Genomic DNA, 24,412 nt, shown 5'->3' with positions numbered 1-24,412 from the left:
ACTTATAGGTGTTCCCTGAAAATTGATATCACTGAAGATATTTCCACAGAGAAAGGCAATCACAGATGCAATAAACAGATTTATGGTTCACCCATGGACAGGTGTGAGAATTGTGTACATTAGGAAATTGGGTTTAAGAGAGAGATACCAACACAGGTGAAATACAAAATCACCAAAGGCCTACGGAATACCAAGAGAAGAGTACTCAACATTGTGTCATAAGCTCCATGGGAAAAGGATCCAAAGAAGACTAGATACATGTTTATGTGTAAAAGAGCCACATCTTTCACACCTACAACAAGCAAAACATTGTAATCAAACTTGCTGTGAGAAACAATAAACATTGAATTAAAAAACGAACCAGTCAGTCGTGAGGCACAAACCTAAGGGGCTTTTTCCTGGCACAGTCCATTCTAATTGACAACCGAGAATACGACTTCCACGGAGGCTCTGTTGCCCGAGTAACCAGGTTTGGTAAAGGAGACCTGCTGCCGCCTTGTGGCCGTTTCTCAAAACAGCAGCTTTAAACCCAGTGCTAATGGTCACTTGATATTCAAAATCATTGCAGGCCTATAAATGACACCTGCCCTCAAAAACGATTCTTGGGTCGTCCATCGAGGAAAAAAACTCAAAAGACGTGCACATTTCAAAACGACAATTTCAAGAGGCATATTTTGTGCACATTTTGTCTTCTCTTTCTTTCTTTCTCTTGTGATAAATAAAAGGGCATGGAAAAATGCTCAACATCAGGAATTAATAAAGCCATGCAAATCCAGTCGACAGAAACGTTCACCCACCGTCGTCAGAATGATCATCAGCCACAGAGTCTACAAAGAATAAATGCTCAAGGTGTTTTAGAGAACTCTGTGCCCTCTAGCTGCCGCTGGGACGTAACCTGGGAACAGCTAGTAGTGAGGACACCGTGGAGGTGCGTTGAAAGGTAAAAATTGAGCTAACCTGTAATCGGGTAGGCCCACTGATGGGCCTATCTCCCGAGTAGACCAAAATCAAAAAGACACAGGCTGGCCATCCTGCGCTGCAGCAACATGTACCATCGCCAAGACTTGGAAGAAACCCAAATGTCCATCAACAGAACAATGCACCAAGAAGAAGGGGGCCCATGCGCACAATGGAACATGAGCCACGGAAGAGCATGCAACAGTGCCGCTGGCACCACCGTAGAAGGATCTAGAGATACCCACCCAAAAGGAAGTACGAAAGAAACCGAAATAGAAATATCCTATGACATCACTTATAGCTGTTACTTCAACATTGATACCCATGAAGTCATTTCCAAGAGAAGGCCGTGCATAGATGCAGAAAACCAACTATGCTTAACCAAGTGGAAAGGTGTAAGGAATGTATGAATTTGGATATGGGGGTTTACAGACATGTACTGATACATATGAAATATATAATCACAAAATACCTAAGGAATACCAAGAGAGGTCGACTCAACACTCTGTAATAACCTACACGGAAAAGGATCCAAAGATGAATAGATTGATACATACATATGATGAACCAGATGCAGTACACCTAGAACACACACCACATTTTTATCCAATTGGCTGTGATACTAGATAACAATTAAATTTTAAAAAACACACAAGAAGTAAGGAGATATAAGCTCTTGGGGGTTTGCCCTGACACACTGCACTCTCATTTGCAGCCTACTAACACAATTTCCAGGAAGCCTCTGTTGCAGGAAAACCCAGAGTTGGAAATGGAGAAATGCTGCCGCCTTGTGGCCGTTTCCCGCAAGAGCGGCTTTAAACGGATAGCTATGGGTCACTTAACATTCACAAGGACTCAGGCCTCTAAAAGACACCTGCCCTCAAAAAAAAAAAAAAATGTCCTGAGCTCGGCAGTGGTGAAAAAAATTCAAAGCAGGCAAATGTGTCAAAGAGATAGTATGAAGAGGTAAGTTTTACTCACTCTTTATCAAAAAAAGCAAAATGGAGAAAAGCTCAACCTCAGGAATGATCAGACTCCTCTAAGCTACAAAAAGCTTTCAACTCACCCAAGTTAACTACCGTCAGCCAAAAGACTACAAACAATAAATGCTGAAGGGGTTTTAGAGAACTCTGTTCCCTCTGTCTGCGGAGGACATGTCTAGTTGTAACAGCCAATAATGAGAACAGAAAGGAGCTGCGTTTTCAATTAAAAATTGAGCCACCCTTCCATCCAGAACACCCACAGCCGAGCCTCTCACCTGAGAAGACAGGCTGCAAGAGCTGCACTCCACGAGTTTTCACAGTAGCCAAGACACCGAAGCAACCCAAATGTCCATCAACAGATGAATGGATAAGAAGAGCTGGTCCGTGGACACAGTGGACTATTAGCCATGGAAAACAAGGAAACACTGCTCTTTGAGGCACCCGAGATGAGCCTAGAGATCATCACAGAACATGAGTTAAGTTGGAAAGCAAAAGGCATACCGTATGACATCACGTATAGGCGTTATCTAACAGCTGACACAAATGAACATATTTCCACAAAGAAAGACACTCACACACTTAGAAAACAAACTAAGCTTAAGTAAAATGAAAGGTGGGGGGAATGGATAAATTAAGATTAGTGTCACCATATGTGTACAAATACGTATTAAATATATATATCAAACAGACCGACCATATAGCAAGGGAGGTCACCAGAACACTCTGCAATAATTTACATGGGAAGAGGATCTGTACAAGAATATATATATATATATATATATATATATATATATATATATATATATATATATATATATATATATATATATATATATATATATATATATATAAAACGTACAAATGAACCAGATTCTGTACATATAGGACCAACAGTATTCTAATCATTACCCCGATTTAAACAAATTAAAAGAGCGAACAAGAAGTAATGTGACATACACATCTGGGGTTTTTTCCTGGCACATTCCATTCTAATTGACAACCTGGGAACAGGACTTCCAGAAGGCTCTGCTGCCCTAGTAACCAGATGTGGGAATGTAGCAAGGCTGACGCCTTGTGGCCGTCTCCCACAGCAGCAGCTTTAAAGTCAGTGCTAATGGTCACTCAATATTCACACCCATTGCAGGCTTGTAAATGACACCTGCCCTCCAAAACAAAATCCTGGGGCCGAAAATCGACCAAAAAAGTCGAAAGAGGGCAACCTTCCAAGAAGACAATTGCGAGAGGTTTATTGTACTCACGGTTTTTTTTTTTTCTGTTTTTGTTTAACAGAATTAAAAAAGGCGTGGAAAAATGCTGAACCTTAGGAATTATTAGACACGAAAATACACGTTACAAAAACCTATCATGTCACACGACTCAGCATGGCCAGCAGCAAAACTTCTGCAAACAAGAAATGCTGACGGGGTGGTGAAGAAATTCGTACCCTCGGTTCTAAGTGGGACGTGGTAAGAGCCCCTAAGGAAAACACAGTGGAGTTGCCTGGAAAGGGTCAACATTGAGCGACCGTTCAATCAAGCATACCCACTGCTGGGTCTATCACCTGAGAGGATGAGAATCAAAAAAGACACGGGCTGGCAATCCTGCAATCCAGCAATGTTTACCGTAGCCAACACTTGGAAGCAATGAAAATGCCCAGCCACAGAGGAATGCAGAAAGGAGCAGTGGTCCATGGACACAATGGAAGAGTGCTCCAGTGAAAAGTAGAAATTCCATTTTAAAAACAGATATAAGTAAGGAGACATCAGCTTTGGGGGGTTTCTCCAGACACATCCCACCGTCATTGATAACCGAGGAACACCACTGGCAGGAAGGTCTGCTTCACTAGTTACCAGAGTGGGAAACGCAGAAATGCTGCAGCCCTCTGGCCGTTACGTGCAACGGCAGCTTGAAAACCCGTGCTAATGGTCACTTCATGTGCACAAGTCCTGGAGGGCTGTCAATGAAACCTGCCCTCAAAATGTCTTGAGGGAGGTAGTGGCCAAAATATTTCAAAAGGTGGCACATACTTCAAGAAAAGAATGTGATGAGGTAAGCTACACACACAGTTTCAAGGAAAAAAGGACATCCCTGAAAGCTCAATTTCAAGGCTTTATGAGACGCATGCAAATCCAACCACAGAGGTATGGGCTCACACCAGTCAGAAGAACCATCAGCAACAAAACTACCAACAATTCATGCTGAAGGGGTTGTGGAGAAGTGCATACCCTCTAGGTTAAGTGGGACTTTGCCGCCAGCCGCGGCGGGTCCTCAAAGTGTAGCAACAACCGACGAGAGGGGGTAGGGAACTGAACGCACCAAGGTATGGGATCAGAAGGGCACAAGCAACTGACGCTTGCAAGGCAAGTTTAATAACAAAGCCTAGCCGTATATATACCCCTAAAGCAGGGAATTTGCTTCGTCACGCCTTATCGGCATCAGCTGGTTGGTTGGCTTCTCGGCTTAGTCACACCTTATCAGCATCAGCTGGTTGGTTGGCTGCTCGGCTTCTCCCTCAAAGGCACCAATTTCCCCTCCAGGGTTGCTTTTCCTAGCTTTAGGGAACAACCAGGGACTCCCAGTAACTGAGCAGGTCCCTGGAGCGATTTGGCCAAAGACCATCTCCTTTTGTATGTTCATACCATAAAGTCCAGGATGCATACCAAGGAGAGTACAGTCGGGCCCTGAGGCTTAGGAGGGTCTTAGTGGCGCCTTCCTCAGAGGGCAATGCTCGCCACAGGACTTCACCTGGTAAGAGGCACTAATGGGAACAGAATGGAGGTGCCTTTACAAGGTAAACACTGAGTTACGATATGATCCAGCAGGCCCACTCCTGGGCCTATAACCTAAGAAAGAAGACAGAAGTGGAAAGACACAGGCAGGCAAATCTGCATTGCAGGAGTATTACAATAGCCAGGACATGGAAGCAAGCGGAAAGTCCATCAACAGATGAGTGGACAAAGAAGAACAGGGACCTGAACAGATGGACTATTAGCCAAGGAACAAAAGGAAACAATGCCATCAACAGCACCATCGGTGAGGCTAGAGTTCATCACGCACCTTGCAGTAAGTCACAGAGCGAAAGATACATAGCCTACGATATCACTTATAGGTGTTCCCTGAAAATTGATATCACTGAAGATATTTCCACAGAGAAAGGCAATCACAGATGCAATAAACAGATTTATGGTTCACCCATGGACAGGTGTGAGAATTGTGTACATTAGGAAATTGGGTTTAAGAGAGAGATACCAACACAGGTGAAATACAAAATCACCAAAGGCCTACGGAATACCAAGAGAAGAGTACTCAACATTGTGTCATAAGCTCCATGGGAAAAGGATCCAAAGAAGACTAGATACATGTTTATGTGTAAAAGAGCCACATCTTTCACACCTACAACAAGCAAAACATTGTAATCAAACTTGCTGTGAGAAACAATAAACATTGAATTAAAAAACGAACCAGTCAGTCGTGAGGCACAAACCTAAGGGGCTTTTTCCTGGCACAGTCCATTCTAATTGACAACCGAGAATACGACTTCCACGGAGGCTCTGTTGCCCGAGTAACCAGGTTTGGTAAAGGAGACCTGCTGCCGCCTTGTGGCCGTTTCTCAAAACAGCAGCTTTAAACCCAGTGCTAATGGTCACTTGATATTCAAAATCATTGCAGGCCTATAAATGACACCTGCCCTCAAAAACGATTCTTGGGTCGTCCATCGAGGAAAAAAACTCAAAAGACGTGCACATTTCAAAACGACAATTTCAAGAGGCATATTTTGTGCACATTTTGTCTTCTCTTTCTTTCTTTCTCTTGTGATAAATAAAAGGGCATGGAAAAATGCTCAACATCAGGAATTAATAAAGCCATGCAAATCCAGTCGACAGAAACTTTCACCCACCGTCGTCAGAATGATCATCAGCCACAGAGTCTACAAAGAATAAATGCTCAAGGTGTTTTAGAGAACTCTGTGCCCTCTAGCTGCCGCTGGGACGTAACCTGGGAACAGCTAGTAGTGAGGACACCGTGGAGGTGCGTTGAAAGGTAAAAATTGAGCTAACCTGTAATCGGGTAGGCCCACTGATGGGCCTATCTCCCGAGTAGACCAAAATCAAAAAGACACAGGCTGGCCATCCTGCGCTGCAGCAACATGTACCATCGCCAAGACTTGGAAGAAACCCAAATGTCCATCAACAGAACAATGCACCAAGAAGAAGGGGGCCCATGCGCACAATGGAACATGAGCCACGGAAGAGCATGCAACAGTGCCGCTGGCACCACCGTAGAAGGATCTAGAGATACCCACCCAAAAGGAAGTACGAAAGAAACCGAAATAGAAATATCCTATGACATCACTTATAGCTGTTACTTCAACATTGATACCCATGAAGTCATTTCCAAGAGAAGGCCGTGCATAGATGCAGAAAACCAACTATGCTTAACCAAGTGGAAAGGTGTAAGGAATGTATGAATTTGGATATGGGGGTTTACAGACATGTACTGATACATATGAAATATATAATCACAAAATACCTAAGGAATACCAAGAGAGGTCGACTCAACACTCTGTAATAACCTACACGGAAAAGGATCCAAAGATGAATAGATTGATACATACATATGATGAACCAGATGCAGTACACCTAGAACACACACCACATTTTTATCCAATTGGCTGTGATACTAGATAACAATTAAATTTTAAAAAACACACAAGAAGTAAGGAGATATAAGCTCTTGGGGGTTTGCCCTGACACACTGCACTCTCATTTGCAGCCTACTAACACAATTTCCAGGAAGCCTCTGTTGCAGGAAAACCCAGAGTTGGAAATGGAGAAATGCTGCCGCCTTGTGGCCGTTTCCCGCAAGAGCGGCTTTAAACGGATAGCTATGGGTCACTTAACATTCACAAGGACTCAGGCCTCTAAAAGACACCTGCCCTCAAAAAAAAAAATGTCCTGAGCTCGGCAGTGGTGAAAAAAATTCAAAGCAGGCAAATGTGTCAAAGAGATAGTATGAAGAGGTAAGTTTTACTCACTCTTTATCAAAAAAAGCAAAATGGAGAAAAGCTCAACCTCAGGAATGATCAGACTCCTCTAAGCTACAAAAAGCTTTCAACTCACCCAAGTTAACTACCGTCAGCCAAAAGACTACAAACAATAAATGCTGAAGGGGTTTTAGAGAACTCTGTTCCCTCTGTCTGCGGAGGACATGTCTAGTTGTAACAGCCAATAATGAGAACAGAAAGGAGCTGCGTTTTCAATTAAAAATTGAGCCACCCTTCCATCCAGAACACCCACAGCCGAGCCTCTCACCTGAGAAGACAGGCTGCAAGAGCTGCACTCCACGAGTTTTCACAGTAGCCAAGACACCGAAGCAACCCAAATGTCCATCAACAGATGAATGGATAAGAAGAGCTGGTCCGTGGACACAGTGGACTATTAGCCATGGAAAACAAGGAAACACTGCTCTTTGAGGCACCCGAGATGAGCCTAGAGATCATCACAGAACATGAGTTAAGTCGGAAAGCAAAAGGCATACCGTATGACATCACGTATAGGCGTTATCTAACAGCTGACACAAATGAACATATTTCCACAAAGAAAGACACTCACACACTTAGAAAACAAACTAAGCTTAAGTAAAATGAAAGGTGGGGGGAATGGATAAATTAAGATTAGTGTCACCATATGTGTACAAATACGTATTAAATATATATATCAAACAGACCGACCATATAGCAAGGGAGGTCACCAGAACACTCTGCAATAATTTACATGGGAAGAGGATCTGTACAAGAATATATATATATATATATATATATATATATATATATATAAAACGTACAAATGAACCAGATTCTGTACATATAGGACCAACAGTATTCTAATCATTACCCCGATTTAAACAAATTAAAAGAGCGAACAAGAAGTAATGTGACATACACATCTGGGGTTTTTTCCTGGCACATTCCATTCTAATTGACAACCTGGGAACAGGACTTCCAGAAGGCTCTGCTGCCCTAGTAACCAGATGTGGGAATGTAGCAAGGCTGACGCCTTGTGGCCGTTTCCCACAGCAGCAGCTTTAAAGTCAGTGCTAATGGTCACTCAATATTCACACCCATTGCAGGCTTGTAAATGACACCTGCCCTCCAAAACAAAATCCTGGGGCCGAAAATCGACCAAAAAAGTCGAAAGAGGGCAACCTTCCAAGAAGACAATTGCGAGAGGTTTATTGTACTCACGTTTTTTTTTTTTTTCTGTTTTTGTTTAACAGAATTAAAAAAGGCGTGGAAAAATGCTGAACCTTAGGAATTATTAGACACGAAAATACACGTTACAAAAACCTATCATGTCACACGACTCAGCATGGCCAGCAGCAAAACTTCTGCAAACAAGAAATGCTGACGGGGTGGTGAAGAAATGCGTACCCTCGGTTCTAAGTGGGACGTGGTAAGAGCCCCTAAGGAAAACACAGTGGAGTTGCCTGGAAAGGGTCAACATTGAGCGACCGTTCAATCAAGCATACCCACTGCTGGGTCTATCACCTGAGAGGATGAGAATCAAAAAAGACACGGGCTGGCAATCCTGCAATCCAGCAATGTTTACCGTAGCCAACACTTGGAAGCAATGAAAATGCCCAGCCACAGAGGAATGCAGAAAGGAGCAGTGGTCCATGGACACAATGGAAGAGTGCTCCAGTGAAAAGTAGAAATTCCATTTTAAAAACAGATATAAGTAAGGAGACATCAGCTTTGGGGGGTTTCTCCAGACACATCCCACCGTCATTGATAACCGAGGAACACCACTGGCAGGAAGGTCTGCTTCACTAGTTACCAGAGTGGGAAACGCAGAAATGCTGCAGCCCTCTGGCCGTTACGTGCAACGGCAGCTTGAAAACCCGTGCTAATGGTCACTTCATGTGCACAAGTCCTGGAGGGCTGTCAATGAAACCTGCCCTCAAAATGTCTTGAGGGAGGTAGTGGCCAAAATATTTCAAAAGGTGGCACATACTTCAAGAAAAGAATGTGATGAGGTAAGCTACACACACAGTTTGAAGGAAAAAAGGACATCCCTGAAAGCTCAATTTCAAGGCTTTATGAGACGCATGCAAATCCAACCACAGAGGTATGGGCTCACACCAGTCAGAAGAACCATCAGCAACAAAACTACCAACAATTCATGCTGAAGGGGTTGTGGAGAAGTGCATACCCTCTAGGTTAAGTGGGACTTTGCCGCCAGCCGCGGCGGGTCCTCAAAGTGTAGCAACAACCGACGAGAGGGGGTAGGGAACTGAACGCACCAAGGTATGGGATCAGAAGGGCACAAGCAACTGACGCTTGCAAGGCAAGTTTAATAACAAAGCCTAGCCGTATATATACCCCTAAAGCAGGGAATTTGCATCGTCACGCCTTATCGGCATCAGCTGATTGGTTGGCTTCTCGGCTTAGTCACACCTTATCAGCATCAGCTGGTTGGTTGGCTGCTCGGCTTCTCCCTCAAAGGCACCAATTTCCCCTCCAGGGTTGCTTTTCCTAGCTTTAGGGAACAACCAGGGACTCCCAGTAACTGAGCAGGTCCCTGGAGCGATTTGGCCAAAGACCATCTCCTTTTGTATGTTCATACCATAAAGTCCAGGATGCATACCAAGGAGAGTACAGTCGGGCCCTGAGGCTTAGGAGGGTCTTAGTGGCGCCTTCCTCAGAGGGCAATGCTCGCCACAGGACTTCACCTGGTAAGAGGCACTAATGGGAACAGAATGGAGGTGCCTTTACAAGGTAAACACTGAGTTACGATATGATCCAGCAGGCCCACTCCTGGGCCTATAACCTAAGAAAGAAGACAGAAGTGGAAAGACACAGGCAGGCAAATCTGCATTGCAGGAGTATTACAATAGCCAGGACATGGAAGCAAGCGGAAAGTCCATCAACAGATGAGTGGACAAAGAAGAACAGGGACCTGAACAGATGGACTATTAGCCAAGGAACAAAAGGAAACAATGCCATCAACAGCACCATCGGTGAGGCTAGAGTTCATCACGCACCTTGCAGTAAGTCACAGAGCGAAAGATACATAGCCTACGATATCACTTATAGGTGTTCCCTGAAAATTGATATCACTGAAGATATTTCCACAGAGAAAGGCAATCACAGATGCAATAAACAGATTTATGGTTCACCCATGGACAGGTGTGAGAATTGTGTACATTAGGAAATTGGGTTTAAGAGAGAGATACCAACACAGGTGAAATACAAAATCACCAAAGGCCTACGGAATACCAAGAGAAGAGTACTCAACATTGTGTCATAAGCTCCATGGGAAAAGGATCCAAAGAAGACTAGATACATGTTTATGTGTAAAAGAGCCACATCTTTCACACCTACAACAAGCAAAACATTGTAATCAAACTTGCTGTGAGAAACAATAAACATTGAATTAAAAAACGAACCAGTCAGTCGTGAGGCACAAACCTAAGGGGCTTTTTCCTGGCACAGTCCATTCTAATTGACAACCGAGAATACGACTTCCACGGAGGCTCTGTTGCCCGAGTAACCAGGTTTGGTAAAGGAGACCTGCTGCCGCCTTGTGGCCGTTTCTCAAAACAGCAGCTTTAAACCCAGTGCTAATGGTCACTTGATATTCAAAATCATTGCAGGCCTATAAATGACACCTGCCCTCAAAAACGATTCTTGGGTCGTCCATCGAGGAAAAAAACTCAAAAGACGTGCACATTTCAAAACGACAATTTCAAGAGGCATATTTTGTGCACATTTTGTCTTCTCTTTCTTTCTTTCTCTTGTGATAAATAAAAGGGCATGGAAAAATGCTCAACATCAGGAATTAATAAAGCCATGCAAATCCAGTCGACAGAAACGTTCACCCACCGTCGTCAGAATGATCATCAGCCACAGAGTCTACAAAGAATAAATGCTCAAGGTGTTTTAGAGAACTCTGTGCCCTCTAGCTGCCGCTGGGACGTAACCTGGGAACAGCTAGTAGTGAGGACACCGTGGAGGTGCGTTGAAAGGTAAAAATTGAGCTAACCTGTAATCGGGTAGGCCCACTGATGGGCCTATCTCCCGAGTAGACCAAAATCAAAAAGACACAGGCTGGCCATCCTGCGCTGCAGCAACATGTACCATCGCCAAGACTTGGAAGAAACCCAAATGTCCATCAACAGAACAATGCACCAAGAAGAAGGGGGCCCATGCGCACAATGGAACATGAGCCACGGAAGAGCATGCAACAGTGCCGCTGGCACCACCGTAGAAGGATCTAGAGATACCCACCCAAAAGGAAGTACGAAAGAAACCGAAATAGAAATATCCTATGACATCACTTATAGCTGTTACTTCAACATTGATACCCATGAAGTCATTTCCAAGAGAAGGCCGTGCATAGATGCAGAAAACCAACTATGCTTAACCAAGTGGAAAGGTGTAAGGAATGTATGAATTTGGATATGGGGGTTTACAGACATGTACTGATACATATGAAATATATAATCACAAAATACCTAAGGAATACCAAGAGAGGTCGACTCAACACTCTGTAATAACCTACACGGAAAAGGATCCAAAGATGAATAGATTGATACATACATATGATGAACCAGATGCAGTACACCTAGAACACACACCACATTTTTATCCAATTGGCTGTGATACTAGATAACAATTAAATTTTAAAAAACACACAAGAAGTAAGGAGATATAAGCTCTTGGGGGTTTGCCCTGACACACTGCACTCTCATTTGCAGCCTACTAACACAATTTCCAGGAAGCCTCTGTTGCAGGAAAACCCAGAGTTGGAAATGGAGAAATGCTGCCGCCTTGTGGCCGTTTCCCGCAAGAGCGGCTTTAAACGGATAGCTATGGGTCACTTAACATTCACAAGGACTCAGGCCTCTAAAAGACACCTGCCCTCAAAAAAAAAAATGTCCTGAGCTCGGCAGTGGTGAAAAAAATTCAAAGCAGGCAAATGTGTCAAAGAGATAGTATGAAGAGGTAAGTTTTACTCACTCTTTATCAAAAAAAGCAAAATGGAGAAAAGCTCAACCTCAGGAATGATCAGACTCCTCTAAGCTACAAAAAGCTTTCAACTCACCCAAGTTAACTACCGTCAGCCAAAAGACTACAAACAATAAATGCTGAAGGGGTTTTAGAGAACTCTGTTCCCTCTGTCTGCGGAGGACATGTCTAGTTGTAACAGCCAATAATGAGAACAGAAAGGAGCTGCGTTTTCAATTAAAAATTGAGCCACCCTTCCATCCAGAACACCCACAGCCGAGCCTCTCACCTGAGAAGACAGGCTGCAAGAGCTGCACTCCACGAGTTTTCACAGTAGCCAAGACACCGAAGCAACCCAAATGTCCATCAACAGATGAATGGATAAGAAGAGCTGGTCCGTGGACACAGTGGACTATTAGCCATGGAAAACAAGGAAACACTGCTCTTTGAGGCACCCGAGATGAGCCTAGAGATCATCACAGAACATGAGTTAAGTCGGAAAGCAAAAGGCATACCGTATGACATCACGTATAGGCGTTATCTAACAGCTGACACAAATGAACATATTTCCACAAAGAAAGACACTCACACACTTAGAAAACAAACTAAGCTTAAGTAAAATGAAAGGTGGGGGGAATGGATAAATTAAGATTAGTGTCACCATATGTGTACAAATACGTATTAAATATATATATCAAACAGACCGACCATATAGCAAGGGAGGTCACCAGAACACTCTGCAATAATTTACATGGGAAGAGGATCTGTACAAGAATATATATATATATATATATATATATATATATATATATATATATATATATATATATATATAAAACGTACAAATGAACCAGATTCTGTACATATAGGACCAACAGTATTCTAATCATTACCCCGATTTAAACAAATTAAAAGAGCGAACAAGAAGTAATGTGACATACACATCTGGGGTTTTTTCCTGGCACATTCCATTCTAATTGACAACCTGGGAACAGGACTTCCAGAAGGCTCTGCTGCCCTAGTAACCAGATGTGGGAATGTAGCAAGGCTGACGCCTTGTGGCCGTTTCCCACAGCAGCAGCTTTAAAGTCAGTGCTAATGGTCACTCAATATTCACACCCATTGCAGGCTTGTAAATGACACCTGCCCTCCAAAACAAAATCCTGGGGCCGAAAATCGACCAAAAAAGTCGAAAGAGGGCAACCTTCCAAGAAGACAATTGCGAGAGGTTTATTGTACTCACGGTTTTTTTTTTTTTCTGTTTTTGTTTAACAGAATTAAAAAAGGCGTGGAAAAATGCTGAACCTTAGGAATTATTAGACACGAAAATACACGTTACAAAAACCTATCATGTCACACGACTCAGCATGGCCAGCAGCAAAACTTCTGCAAACAAGAAATGCTGACAGGGTGGTGAAGAAATGCGTACCCTCGGTTCTAAGTGGGACGTGGTAAGAGCCCCTAAGGAAAACACAGTGGAGTTGCCTGGAAAGGGTCAACATTGAGCGACCGTTCAATCAAGCATACCCACTGCTGGGTCTATCACCTGAGAGGATGAGAATCAAAAAAGACACGGGCTGGCAATCCTGCAATCCAGCAATGTTTACCGTAGCCAACACTTGGAAGCAATGAAAATGCCCAGCCACAGAGGAATGCAGAAAGGAGCAGTGGTCCATGGACACAATGGAAGAGTGCTCCAGTGAAAAGTAGAAATTCCATTTTAAAAGCAGATATAAGTAAGGAGACATCAGCTTTGGGGGGTTTCTCCAGACACATCCCACCGTCATTGATAACCGAGGAACACCACTGGCAGGAAGGTCTGCTTCACTAGTTACCAGAGTGGGAAACGCAGAAATGCTGCAGCCCTCTGGCCGTTACGTGCAACGGCAGCTTGAAAACCCGTGCTAATGGTCACTTCATGTGCACAAGTCCTGGAGGGCTGTCAATGAAACCTGCCCTCAAAATGTCTTGAGGGAGGTAGTGGCCAAAATATTTCAAAAGGTGGCACATACTTCAAGAAAAGAATGTGATGAGGTAAGCTACACACACAGTTTGAAGGAAAAAAGGACATCCCTGAAAGCTCAATTTCAAGGCTTTATGAGACGCATGCAAATCCAACCACAGAGGTATGGGCTCACACCAGTCAGAAGAACCATCAGCAACAAAACTACCAACAATTCATGCTGAAGGGGTTGTGGAGAAGTGCATACCCTCTAGGTTAAGTGGGACTTTGCCGCCAGCCGCGGCGGGTCCTCAAAGTGTAGCAACAACCGACGAGAGGGGGTAGGGAACTGAACGCACCAAGGTATGGGATCAGAAGGGCACAAGCAACTGACGCTTGCAAGGCAAGTTTAATAACAAAGCCTAGCCGTATATATACCCCTAAAGCAGGGAATTTGCTTCGTCACGCCTTATCGGCATCAGCTGGTTGGTTGGCTTCTCGGCTTAGTCACACCTTATCAGCATCAGCTGGTTGGTTGGCTGCTCGGCTTCTCCCTCAAAGGCACCAATTTCCCCTCCAGGGTTGCTTTTCCTAGCTTTAGGGAACAACCAGGGACTCCCAGTAACTGAGCAGGTCCCTGGAGCGATTTGGCCAAAGACCATCTCCTTTTGTATGTTCATACCATAAAGTCCAGGATGCATACCAAGGAGAGTACAGTCGGGCCCTGAGGCTTAGGAGGGTCTTAGTGGCGCCTTCCTCAGAGGGCAATGCTCGCCACAGGACTTCACCTGGTAAGAGGCACTAATGGGAACAGAATGGAGGTGCCTTTACAAGGTAAACACTGAGTTACGATATGATCCAGCAGGCCCACTCCTGGGCCTATAACCTAAGAAAGAAGACAGAAGTGGAAAGACACAGGCAGGCAAATCTGCATTGCAGGAGTATTACAATAGCCAGGACATGGAAGCAAGCAGAAAGTCCATCAACAGATGAGTGGACAAAGAAGAACAGGGACCTGAACAGATGGACTATTAGCCAAGGAACAAAAGGAAACAATGCCATCAACAGCACCATCGGTGAGGCTAGAGTTCATCACGCACCTTGCAGTAAGTCACAGAGCGAAAGATACATAGCCTACGATATCACTTATAGGTGTTCCCTGAAAATTGATATCACTGAAGATATTTCCACAGAGAAAGGCAATCACAGATGCAATAAACAGATTTATGGTTCACCCATGGACAGGTGTGAGAATTGTGTACATTAGGAAATTGGGTTTAAGAGAGAGATACCAACACAGGTGAAATACAAAATCACCAAAGGCCTACGGAATACCAAGAGAAGAGTACTCAACATTGTGTCATAAGCTCCATGGGAAAAGGATCCAAAGAAGACTAGATACATGTTTATGTGTAAAAGAGCCACATCTTTCACACCTACAACAAGCAAAACATTGTAATCAAACTTGCTGTGAGAAACAATAAACATTGAATTAAAAAACGAACAAGTCAGTCGTGAGGCACAAACCTAAGGGGCTTTTTCCTGGCACAGTCCATTCTAATTGACAACCGAGAATACGACTTCCATGGAGGCTCTGTTGCCCGAGTAACCAGGTTTGGTAAAGGAGACCTGCTGCCGCCTTGTGGCCGTTTCTCAAAACAGCAGCTTTAAACCCAGTGCTAATGGTCACTTGATATTCAAAATCATTGCAGGCCTATAAATGACACCTGCCCTCAAAAACGATTCTTGGGTCGTCCATCGAGGAAAAAAACTCAAAAGACGTGCACATTTCAAAACGACAATTTCAAGAGGCATATTTTGTGCACATTTTGTCTTCTCTTTCTTTCTTTCTCTTGTGATAAATAAAAGGGCATGGAAAAATGCTCAACATCAGGAATTAATAAAGCCATGCAAATCCAGTCGACAGAAACGTTCACCCACCGTCGTCAGAATGATCATCAGCCACAGAGTCTACAAAGAATAAATGCTCAAGGTGTTTTAGAGAACTCTGTGCCCTCTAGCTGCCGCTGGGACGTAACCTGGGAACAGCTAGTAGTGAGGACACCGTGGAGGTGCGTTGAAAGGTAAAAATTGAGCTAACCTGTAATCGGGTAGGCCCACTGATGGGCCTATCTCCCGAGTAGACCAAAATCAAAAAGACACAGGCTGGCCATCCTGCGCTGCAGCAACATGTACCATCGCCAAGACTTGGAAGAAACCCAAATGTCCATCAACAGAACAATGCACCAAGAAGAAGGGGGCCCATGCGCACAATGGAACATGAGCCACGGAAGAGCATGCAACAGTGCCGCTGGCACCACCGTAGAAGGATCTAGAGATACCCACCCAAAAGGAAGTACGAAAGAAACCGAAATAGAAATATCCTATGACATCACTTATAGCTGTTACTTCAACATTGATACCCATGAAGTCATTTCCAAGAGAAGGCCGTGCATAGATGCAGAAAACCAACTATGCTTAACCAAGTGGAAAGGTGTAAGGAATGTATGAATTTGGATATGGGGGTTTACAGACATGTACTGATACATATGAAATATATAATCACAAAATACCTAAGGAATACCAAGAGAGGTCGACTCAACACTCTGTAATAACCTACACGGAAAAGGATCCAAAGATGAATAGATTGATACATACATATGATGAACCAGATGCAGTACACCTAGAACACACACCACATTTTTATCCAATTGGCTGTGATACTAGATAACAATTAAATTTTAAAAAACACACAAGAAGTAAGGAGATATAAGCTCTTGGGGGTTTGCCCTGACACACTGCACTCTCATTTGCAGCCTACTAACACAATTTCCAGGAAGCCTCTGTTGCAGGAAAACCCAGAGTTGGAAATGGAGAAATGCTGCCGCCTTGTGGCCGTTTCCCGCAAGAGCGGCTTTAAACGGATAGCTATGGGTCACTTAACATTCACAAGGACTCAGGCCTCTAAAAGACACCTGCCCTCAAAAAAAAAAAAATGTCCTGAGCTCGGCAGTGGTGAAAAAAATTCAAAGCAGGCAAATGTGTCAAAGAGATAGTATGAAGAGGTAAGTTTTACTCACTCTTTATCAAAAAAAGCAAAATGGAGAAAAGCTCAACCTCAGGAATGATCAGACTCCTCTAAGCTACAAAAAGCTTTCAACTCACCCAAGTTAACTACCGTCAGCCAAAAGACTACAAACAATAAATGCTGAAGGGGTTTTAGAGAACTCTGTTCCCTCTGTCTGCGGAGGACATGTCTAGTTGTAACAGCCAATAATGAGAACAGAAAGGAGCTGCGTTTTCAATTAAAAATTGAGCCACCCTTCCATCCAGAACACCCACAGCCGAGCCTCTCACCTGAGAAGACAGGCTGCAAGAGCTGCACTCCACGAGTTTTCACAGTAGCCAAGACACCGAAGCAACCCAAATGTCCATCAACAGATGAATGGATAAGAAGAGCTGGTCCGTGGACACAGTGGACTATTAGCCATGGAAAACAAGGAAACACTGCTCTTTGAGGCACCCGAGATGAGCCTAGAGATCATCACAGAACATGAGTTAAGTCGGAAAGCAAAAGGCATACCGTATGACATCACGTATAGGCGTTATCTAACAGCTGACACAAATGAACATATTTCCACAAAGAAAGACACTCACACACTTAGAAAACAAACTAAGCTTAAGTAAAATGAAAGGTGGGGGGAATGGATAAATTAAGATTAGTGTCACCATATGTGTACAAATACGTATTAAATATATATATCAAACAGACCGACCATATAGCAAGGGAGGTCACCAGAACACTCTGCAATAATTTACATGGGAAGAGGATCTGTACAAGAATATATATATATATATATATATATATATATATATATATATATATATATATATATATATAAAAACGTACAAATGAACCAGATTCTGTACATATAGGACCAACAGTATTCTAATCATTACCCCGATTTAAACAAATTAAAAGAGCGAACAAGAAGTAATGTGACATACACATCTGGGGTTTTTTCCTGGCACATTCCATTCTAATTGACAACCTGGGAACAGGACTTCCAGAAGGCTCTGCTGCCCTAGTAACCAGATGTGGGAATGTAGCAAGGCTGACGCCTTGTGGCCGTTTCCCACAGCAGCAGCTTTAAAGTCAGTGCTAATGGTCACTCAATATTCACACCCATTGCAGGCTTGTAAATGACACCTGCCCTCCAAAACAAAATCCTGGGGCCGAAAATCGACCAAAAAAGTCGAAAGAGGGCAACCTTCCAAGAAGACAATTGCGAGAGGTTTATTGTACTCACGGTTTTTTTTTTTTCTGTTTTTGTTTAACAGAATTAAAAAAGGCGTGGAAAAATGCTGAACCTTAGGAATTATTAGACACGAAAATACACGTTACAAAAACCTATCATGTCACACGACTCAGCATGGCCAGCAGCAAAACTTCTGCAAACAAGAAATGCTGACGGGGTGGTGAAGAAATGCGTACCCTCGGTTCTAAGTGGGACGTGGTAAGAGCCCCTAAGGAAAACACAGTGGAGTTGCCTGGAAAGGGTCAACATTGAGCGACCGTTCAATCAAGCATACCCACTGCTGGGTCTATCACCTGAGAGGATGAGAATCAAAAAAGACACGGGCTGGCAATCCTGCAATCCAGCAATGTTTACCGTAGCCAACACTTGGAAGCAATGAAAATGCCCAGCCACAGAGGAATGCAGAAAGGAGCAGTGGTCCATGGACACAATGGAAGAGTGCTCCAGTGAAAAGTAGAAATTCCATTTTAAAAACAGATATAAGTAAGGAGACATCAGCTTTGGGGGGTTTCTCCAGACACATCCCACCGTCATTGATAACCGAGGAACACCACTGGCAGGAAGGTCTGCTTCACTAGTTACCAGAGTGGGAAACGCAGAAATGCTGCAGCCCTCTGGCCGTTACGTGCAACGGCAGCTTGAAAACCCGTGCTAATGGTCACTTCATGTGCACAAGTCCTGGAGGGCTGTCAATGAAACCTGCCCTCAAAATGTCTTGAGGGAGGTAGTGGCCAAAATATTTCAAAAGGTGGCACATACTTCAAGAAAAGAATGTGATGAGGTAAGCTACACACACAGTTTGAAGGAAAAAAGGACATCCCTGAAAGCTCAATTTCAAGGCTTTATGAGACGCATGCAAATCCAACCACAGAGGTATGGGCTCACACCAGTCAGAAGAACCATCAGCAACAAAACTACCAACAATTCATGCTGAAGGGGTTGTGGAGAAGTGCATACCCTCTAGGTTAAGTGGGACTTTGCCGCCAGCCGCGGCGGGTCCTCAAAGTGTAGCAACAACCGACGAGAGGGGGTAGGGAACTGAACGCACCAAGGTATGGGATCAGAAGGGCACAAGCAACTGACGCTTGCAAGGCAAGTTTAATAACAAAGCCTAGCCGTATATATACCCCTAAAGCAGGGAATTTGCTTCGTCACGCCTTATCGGCATCAGCTGGTTGGTTGGCTTCTCGGCTTAGTCACACCTTATCAGCATCAGCTGGTTGGTTGGCTGCTCGGCTTCTCCCTCAAAGGCACCAATTTCCCCTCCAGGGTTGCTTTTCCTAGCTTTAGGGAACAACCAGGGACTCCCAGTAACTGAGCAGGTCCCTGGAGCGATTTGGCCAAAGACCATCTCCTTTTGTATGTTCATACCATAAAGTCCAGGATGCATACCAAGGAGAGTACAGTCGGGCCCTGAGGCTTAGGAGGGTCTTAGTGGCGCCTTCCTCAGAGGGCAATGCTCGCCACAGGACTTCACCTGGTAAGAGGCACTAATGGGAACAGAATGGAGGTGCCTTTACAAGGTAAACACTGAGTTACGATATGATCCAGCAGGCCCACTCCTGGGCCTATAACCTAAGAAAGAAGACAGAAGTGGAAAGACACAGGCAGGCAAATCTGCATTGCAGGAGTATTACAATAGCCAGGACATGGAAGCAAGCAGAAAGTCCATCAACAGATGAGTGGACAAAGAAGAACAGGGACCTGAACAGATGGACTATTAGCCAAGGAACAAAAGGAAACAATGCCATCAACAGCACCATCGGTGAGGCTAGAGTTCATCACGCACCTTGCAGTAAGTCACAGAGCGAAAGATACATAGCCTACGATATCACTTATAGGTGTTCCCTGAAAATTGATATCACTGAAGATATTTCCACAGAGAAAGGCAATCACAGATGCAATAAACAGATTTATGGTTCACCCATGGACAGGTGTGAGAATTGTGTACATTAGGAAATTGGGTTTAAGAGAGAGATACCAACACAGGTGAAATACAAAATCACCAAAGGCCTACGGAATACCAAGAGAAGAGTACTCAACATTGTGTCATAAGCTCCATGGGAAAAGGATCCAAAGAAGACTAGATACATGTTTATGTGTAAAAGAGCCACATCTTTCACACCTACAACAAGCAAAACATTGTAATCAAACTTGCTGTGAGAAACAATAAACATTGAATTAAAAAACGAACCAGTCAGTCGTGAGGCACAAACCTAAGGGGCTTTTTCCTGGCACAGTCCATTCTAATTGACAACCGAGAATACGACTTCCACGGAGGCTCTGTTGCCCGAGTAACCAGGTTTGGTAAAGGAGACCTGCTGCCGCCTTGTGGCCGTTTCTCAAAACAGCAGCTTTAAACCCAGTGCTAATGGTCACTTGATATTCAAAATCATTGCAGGCCTATAAATGACACCTGCCCTCAAAAACGATTCTTGGGTCGTCCATCGAGGAAAAAAACTCAAAAGACGTGCACATTTCAAAACGACAATTTCAAGAGGCATATTTTGTGCACATTTTGTCTTCTCTTTCTTTCTTTCTCTTGTGATAAATAAAAGGGCATGGAAAAATGCTCAACATCAGGAATTAATAAAGCCATGCAAATCCAGTCGACAGAAACGTTCACCCACCGTCGTCAGAATGATCATCAGCCACAGAGTCTACAAAGAATAAATGCTCAAGGTGTTTTAGAGAACTCTGTGCCCTCTAGCTGCCGCTGGGACGTAACCTGGGAACAGCTAGTAGTGAGGACACCGTGGAGGTGCGTTGAAAGGTAAAAATTGAGCTAACCTGTAATCGGGTAGGCCCACTGATGGGCCTATCTCCCGAGTAGACCAAAATCAAAAAGACACAGGCTGGCCATCCTGCGCTGCAGCAACATGTACCATCGCCAAGACTTGGAAGAAACCCAAATGTCCATCAACAGAACAATGCACCAAGAAGAAGGGGGCCCATGTGCACAATGGAACATGAGCCACGGAAGAGCATGCAACAGTGCCGCTGGCACCACCGTAGAAGGATCTAGAGATACCCACCCAAAAGGAAGTACGAAAGAAACCGAAATAGAAATATCCTATGACATCACTTATAGCTGTTACTTCAACATTGATACCCATGAAGTCATTTCCAAGAGAAGGCCGTGCATAGATGCAGAAAACCAACTATGCTTAACCAAGTGGAAAGGTGTAAGGAATGTATGAATTTGGATATGGGGGTTTACAGACATGTACTGATACATATGAAATATATAATCACAAAATACCTAAGGAATACCAAGAGAGGTCGACTCAACACTCTGTAATAACCTACACGGAAAAGGATCCAAAGATGAATAGATTGATACATACATATGATGAACCAGATGCAGTACACCTAGAACACACACCACATTTTTATCCAATTGGCTGTGATACTAGATAACAATTAAATTTTAAAAAACACACAAGAAGTAAGGAGATATAAGCTCTTGGGGGTTTGCCCTGACACACTGCACTCTCATTTGCAGCCTACTAACACAATTTCCAGGAAGCCTCTGTTGCAGGAAAACCCAGAGTTGGAAATGGAGAAATGCTGCCGCCTTGTGGCCGTTTCCCGCAAGAGCGGCTTTAAACGGATAGCTATGGGTCACTTAACATTCACAAGGACTCAGGCCTCTAAAAGACACCTGCCCTCAAAAAAAAAAAAAATGTCCTGAGCTCGGCAGTGGTGAAAAAAATTCAAAGCAGGCAAATGTGTCAAAGAGATAGTATGAAGAGGTAAGTTTTACTCACTCTTTATCAAAAAAAGCAAAATGGAGAAAAGCTCAACCTCAGGAATGATCAGACTCCTCTAAGCTACAAAAAGCTTTCAACTCACCCAAGTTAACTACCGTCAGCCAAAAGACTACAAACAATAAATGCTGAAGGGGTTTTAGAGAACTCTGTTCCCTCTGTCTGCGGAGGACATGTCTAGTTGTAACAGCCAATAATGAGAACAGAAAGGAGCTGCGTTTTCAATTAAAAATTGAGCCACCCTTCCATCCAGAACACCCACAGCCGAGCCTCTCACCTGAGAAGACAGGCTGCAAGAGCTGCACTCCACGAGTTTTCACAGTAGCCAAGACACCGAAGCAACCCAAATGTCCATCAACAGATGAATGGATAAGAAGAGCTGGTCCGTGGACACAGTGGACTATTAGCCATGGAAAACAAGGAAACACTGCTCTTTGAGGCACCCGAGATGAGCCTAGAGATCATCACAGAACATGAGTTAAGTCGGAAAGCAAAAGGCATACCGTATGACATCACGTATAGGCGTTATCTAACAGCTGACACAAATGAACATATTTCCACAAAGAAAGACACTCACACACTTAGAAAACAAACTAAGCTTAAGTAAAATGAAAGGTGGGGGGAATGGATAAATTAAGATTAGTGTCACCATATGTGTACAAATACGTATTAAATATATATATCAAACAGACCGACCATATAGCAAGGGAGGTCACCAGAACACTCTGCAATAATTTACATGGGAAGAGGATCTGTACAAGAATATATATATATATATATATATATATATATATATATATATATATATATATATATATATATATAAAAACGTACAAATGAACCAGATTCTGTACATATAGGACCAACAGTATTCTAATCATTACCCCGATTTAAACAAATTAAAAGAGCGAACAAGAAGTAATGTGACATACACATCTGGGGTTTTTTCCTGGCACATTCCATTCTAATTGACAACCTGGGAACAGGACTTCCAGAAGGCTCTGCTGCCCTAGTAACCAGATGTGGGAATGTAGCAAGGCTGACGCCTTGTGGCCGTTTCCCACAGCAGCAGCTTTAAAGTCAGTGCTAATGGTCACTCAATATTCACACCCATTGCAGGCTTGTAAATGACACCTGCCCTCCAAAACAAAATCCTGGGGCCGAAAATCGACCAAAAAAGTCGAAAGAGGGCAACCTTCCAAGAAGACAATTGCGAGAGGTTTATTGTACTCACGGTTTTTTTTTTTTTCTGTTTTTGTTTAACAGAATTAAAAAAGGCGTGGAAAAATGCTGAACCTTAGGAATTATTAGACACGAAAATACACGTTACAAAAACCTATCATGTCACACGACTCAGCATGGCCAGCAGCAAAACTTCTGCAAACAAGAAATGCTGACGGGGTGGTGAAGAAATGCGTACCCTCGGTTCTAAGTGGGACGTGGTAAGAGCCCCTAAGGAAAACACAGTGGAGTTGCCTGGAAAGGGTCAACATTGAGCGACCGTTCAATCAAGCATACCCACTGCTGGGTCTATCACCTGAGAGGATGAGAATCAAAAAAGACACGGGCTGGCAATCCTGCAATCCAGCAATGTTTACCGTAGCCAACACTTGGAAGCAATGAAAATGCCCAGCCACAGAGGAATGCAGAAAGGAGCAGTGGTCCATGGACACAATGGAAGAGTGCTCCAGTGAAAAGTAGAAATTCCATTTTAAAAGCAGATATAAGTAAGGAGACATCAGCTTTGGGGGGTTTCTCCAGACACATCCCACCGTCATTGATAACCGAGGAACACCACTGGCAGGAAGGTCTGCTTCACTAGTTACCAGAGTGGGAAACGCAGAAATGCTGCAGCCCTCTGGCCGTTACGTGCAACGGCAGCTTGAAAACCCGTGCTAATGGTCACTTCATGTGCACAAGTCCTGGAGGGCTGTCAATGAAACCTGCCCTCAAAATGTCTTGAGGGAGGTAGTGGCCAAAATATTTCAAAAGGTGGCACATACTTCAAGAAAAGAATGTGATGAGGTAAGCTACACACACAGTTTGAAGGAAAAAAGGACATCCCTGAAAGCTCAATTTCAAGGCTTTATGAGACGCATGCAAATCCAACCACAGAGGTATGGGCTCACACCAGTCAGAAGAACCATCAGCAACAAAACTACCAACAATTCATGCTGAAGGGGTTGTGGAGAAGTGCATACCCTCTAGGTTAAGTGGGACTTTGCCGCCAGCCGCGGCGGGTCCTCAAAGTGTAGCAACAACCGACGAGAGGGGGTAGGGAACTGAACGCACCAAGGTATGGGATCAGAAGGGCACAAGCAACTGACGCTTGCAAGGCAAGTTTAATAACAAAGCCTAGCCGTATATATACCCCTAAAGCAGGGAATTTGCTTCGTCACGCCTTATCGGCATCAGCTGGTTGGTTGGCTTCT

Source organism: Kogia breviceps, chromosome 6, assembly GCF_026419965.1.
Source record: "Kogia breviceps isolate mKogBre1 chromosome 6, mKogBre1 haplotype 1, whole genome shotgun sequence".
NCBI classification, from domain to species: domain Eukaryota; kingdom Metazoa; phylum Chordata; class Mammalia; order Artiodactyla; family Physeteridae; genus Kogia; species Kogia breviceps.
Note: the sequence above shows the minus strand (reverse complement) of the source record.